Raw genomic sequence first — 5022 nt, forward strand, 5'->3', positions numbered from 1 at the left:
TCTTGAAGAAATTTAGCTCATCAAGCTTTTCCTTTTGTCAAACCCTTTTGGTTAGTAAACCATTTGATACTTTTTTTATAAATGTCTTAGAGATTTCAAGAATGGATTTCCTTTAGGTTAGATTGCCTACCATGCTTAACAATACCTTAGAACTTAACACGTTGTTTATGCTATGCATGAATTCTAATGCATAACATCTAGTCAAGGTATTACTTCTCTTGAAACGAGTACTTTGCAACTGCATCTTTTGAATATTTGGGATGAGCCTTATACTTTCAGTTGAACCATCCTCATGTGGCATAGTACGAGTCTAATGCATCTCATGCGAGAATCAAAGCAAGCATCTGACAATTTGGAAATGCATTACTTACAACCGGCACTGTAGTTGGGTTGGTAGTAGTGCCCTTGCCCGAGGTTTCGTTGTGGATGATGGGATTTCCACCTGCATTCGACATTCTCTACTTTGGGGCCATTTCTCGGTCTTCTTCACTTTAAGCATGATCCCACAAGACTTTAGTTGCCTCTTTCTTGAATAACGGGGCCAATTGGGGAGAGAATTAGTCTTGTGGATAACCAATCAGATGAGGGGGGTAAGACATGGTGCCTCTCTCTCTCTCTCTCTCTCTCTCTCTCTCTCTCTCTCTCTCTCTCTCTCTCTCTCTCTCTCTCTCTCTCTCTCTCTCTCTCTCTCTCTCTCTCTCTCTCTCTCTTCTTCTTCTTCTTCTTCTTCTTCTTCTTCTTCTTCTTCTTCTCTCTCTCTCCCTCTTCTTTTTCTTCTTCTTCTCCACTTCTTCTCAAGTAGTACAAGCCATCGGAGTTTGATGGTAAAGGAATGGACATTCCAACTGAAGGAAAAACATGGATGGAATCTATGGAAGACTATTTCACTACTATACAGAGTGCACCATCAAATCAAGCCATGATTGCCAAACTAAAACTCACAAGAGATGTCCGTCTTTGGTGGAAACAATGGTGCAAGGACTAAAGAATATCCGAAAGTGCTATCACTTGAGACAAGGTTAAGAATGTTGTGTGTGGGAGATATCTTCTGCCCACATATCAAGCCTAGAAGATGAACAAGGTCTTCAATCTAAAGCAATTAAGCTTGAGCCTAGAAGCCTACTACTCCAAATTCGTAACACTTCTAAAATATGCACCTATAATGGATGTTTCACAACAAGTATCCAAATTTTGCAATGGTCTAAATCCACCCTTGAATACGTGTCTTGAATCAATGAGACCATCGTATTTACAAGATGCATTGATTCGAGCAACTCGAATAGTTCAGGAGATTGAACAAAGGCCAAGAAATGCAAAAATTTGGAACAAAAACAGTCAAAATAAGGAAAACTTCCAAGGTTATGCAAAAAGAGCCCAAGGACAGTACCAACGCAACAAAACAAAGAATGCCAAATCAAATGTTGTGGAAAGCTTTATATCCACAGGAAGGAGCAATGAGACTCCAAGGTGTTTCTTTGCAAGGAACCAAGACATTTCAAGAGGCAATGGCCAAAGCTTGGCCAAGGTTAGTTTCATAGGCAAAGCCAAGATGCCAGGGGAAAGGTCGCTAGAATAAATCTAAAGGAGATCAGTAATGATAAAGATCCCAAAATGTAATCTGATATGGAAAGAGCTAGAGTACACGTCACTTTCAATAAGAAGGGTTCATATCTCCAATTCTCAGTGATTTAAACACCAACAAATTATCAAGGTAAACCCTTTTGAATTTTAATTGACTGTAGAAGTACCCACTCTTTCGTACCACCAAAATGTACAAAAAGGCTAGGCATAAACACTATTCTCACACCTAGAATGCTTGTGGAGTTAGCAAATAGCAAAGAATTTCTATCAACACAACAAAGTAGAAAGGTAAAATTTAGCTTGAGTAACAATTCTTCCAAAATGAACTTTCAAATTATGAACCTTGAGGCTTGTGTGTTTGCCAAGGAATGGATTGGATAATTCCAAATAATGCCCATATTCATTGCTGAAAGGGCCAAATCACATTCCAAAGCTCAAAGGGAGAACAAGTAACCACTCAAGGAGAAGTATAAAACCCTAAGGTTTAGCTAGCTAAAGCCTCCCGAATAGTAAAGGGACTAAAAAAAGGATTACCCATCTATCTAATTAAACTCAACATGGCTGAGCAGGATAGTGAAGCCAAGGATCAACCATCTTGTCTAAAAAAATATATGAATGTTTTTCTAGAAGATGTGATAGAGCTCCCACCAGGAAGGGAAATAGATCATGAAATTCAACTCATTCCAGGCACTGCCTCCATCGCCAAACAGCCTTACTGAATATCAATTCCTAAAGCCATTGAGCTAAAAGAACAACTCAAGTAGCTATTAGACCAGGGATACATTCGGCCAAGTAATTCACCATGGGGAGTCCCAGTTTTATTTCAAAAAAATAAAGACGAAACTCTCTGCCTTTGTATTGATTATCATGGATTAAACTAGGTGACAGTGGAAAACAAATATCCAATTCCCAAGATAGATGAGTTACTTGACCGACTCTAGGAAGCAAAAGTCTTTTCAAAGATTGATCTCAGATCAGGAGTTGCTTGACCGACTCTAGGAAGCAAAAGTCTTTTCAAAGATTGATCTCAGATTCAAATAAGAATTAGGGAGGAAGATATCCCTAAAACTAATTTTAACACAAGGTACGATCATTATGAGTTATTGTGATGTTGTTTGGGTTAATAAATGCTCCTGCCACCTTCAACAAGTTGATGCAAGACATTTTCTGGCCCTACCTTGATGACTTCATCCTCGTCTTCTTTGATGATATCTTAACGTATTCCAAGAATGAAGAAGACTATGAAGCACAGCTACGAACGGTTCTTAAAACAATGAGAGCCCACAAACTATATGCTAAAAAGAAGAAATGTGCTTTCTTCAAGAAGTAGATTGAATATCTAAGATTCATAGTATCAACAGATGGCATTGCAATGGATCTTGCCAAGGTCCAAGATATACAAGACTAGCCACCCTCGACAACGGTCAACAAAGTGTGAAGATTTCTAGGGCTAACAAGCCGGTATAGAGTCTTCATTAAAGACTATGCCCCAGTTGCCACACCTCTCACTGACCTTCTCAAAAAGCAAGTCTCTGTTACATGGACATCCACTGAACAATCTAACCTTGAGAAGCTTAAGCAAAGTTTGGTAACTTCCCCTATCCTAAGGCTACTCGACCTTAGCAAAGAATTCGAAGTCATAACTGACGCAAGCTCTCTTGCTTTAGGTTGTGTGCATATGCAAGAAGGATATCCAGTAGCCTATGCTTCAAGAAAATTAAAGATCCACAAAAGAAACTATGCCACACATTATCTAGAATTACTTGATGTAATCCATGCATTTAAACTATGGAGGCATTACTAGTAATAGGTTTTCTTAGCCATTGATCATAAAAGACTAAAGTGGATTTTTACTCAACCAGATCTCAATATGAGACAACGTCGATGGATTAAGACCTTGCAAGAATTTGACTTTGAAATCAAGTATAGACTAGGCAAGGAGAATGTGATTGCAAATGCCCTAAGCTATAAATAATTCATTAATCCTCTAATCCTAGAACTAGGGTTGGAACTCTTGCTATAATGATTTCAATGCCTAATAACCCACTCATAGAAATGGCTAAAGAAGAGGCAATGAAGGATCCAAGCTATCAGAACTTGTTAAGAGAATTTTATATCAAGGATTCAAATCCAAAACTCAAGACTAAGTATCAAGATTTTTCCATAAACAAGGAGCTTGCCTATTATAAGACAAGACTATGTATTCCTGCAAGTTAGGAACTCAAAAGGAAAATACTTTGGAAAGCTCATGATTTCCCATTTTTGGGCCATCCTAGTTATGCTAAGACTCTTAATACAAACAAAAGAAGCTTCTACTAGGAAATACCCAAGGGTGATGTACTCAAGCATGTCACTGAATACCTAAATGTCAAAGAATTAAGGCCGAGTGTATCAAGTTGCCAGGAAAGCTCTAGCCGCTTGATATTCCTTAAATGAAATGGGAGGATATCAACATGGACTTCATAGTTGTATTAGCCCCGATACAAGGAGGATATAACTCCATAATGGTAGTCATTGATATGCTAACAAAGTTACATACCTTATTCTTGTAAAAACCATTTACAAGGCTTGCTATATTGCCAGGATTTTCATTAAGGAAATTTGTAGGTTACTTGGATTATCCCAAAGAATCATCAACACACGATTCTCTCTTCACCTCAAACTTTTGGAAGAGTTTGTTCAAAGCTCTAGTAACCCAGCTCTGCTTCAGTAGTACTGCTTACCATCCCCAAACCGATGGTCATATAGAGCAGCTCAACCAAGTTATTGAGGACATATTGAGGATTCATTGTAATAGGAAACCCAAACGGTGGATCCAATACCCACCCTTAGTTAAATTTGCCTCCAATGCATCATACCATCAAAGTATTCAAATGACTCCTTTTCGAGCACTATATGGGCAAGATTGTCTTATATCATTAAATTTTTCTAATCCTACCCTACAGGTAGAAGCATCTAGGCAAGTGCTAGAAGAAATGGATCAACATGTGAAAGCTATAAGGCAATATATTCAAGCCACCAAGGATCGACAAAAGGCATATACCGATTGATGAAGGAAAGAATGCATCTTCAAAGAAGGTGATATGGTTTTCCTATGAGTTTACCCAAAGAAAAGTTCCTTATCTTTGGGGGAATTCAAGAAGCTATGTCCCAGGTATTGTGGGCCATATAAGGTGCTAAAGTGTCTAGGACCAAATGCCTACAAGCTGCAACTCCCTGATAACTTGAAAGTACATAATGTATTTCATGTCAATCTATTGAAAGGATATGTTCGTAACCCAAACCATGTACTAAATGACTAACAAATTGTAATTCCCAATCAAAAAGTCCTCGAACTTCAACCAAAAAAGATACTTGACATGCAAGAGAAGACTCTAAGAAGCAAAACCCTTAGAGAATATCTCATCCAGTGGAAAGACTACCCTGAAGAGGATGCCACTA

This window comes from Lygodium microphyllum, chromosome 12, assembly GCF_053477565.2.
Source record: "Lygodium microphyllum isolate KBCC chromosome 12, Lygodium_microphyllum_v1.1.10, whole genome shotgun sequence".
In the NCBI taxonomy this organism is placed as follows: Eukaryota; Viridiplantae; Streptophyta; class Polypodiopsida; order Schizaeales; family Lygodiaceae; genus Lygodium; species Lygodium microphyllum.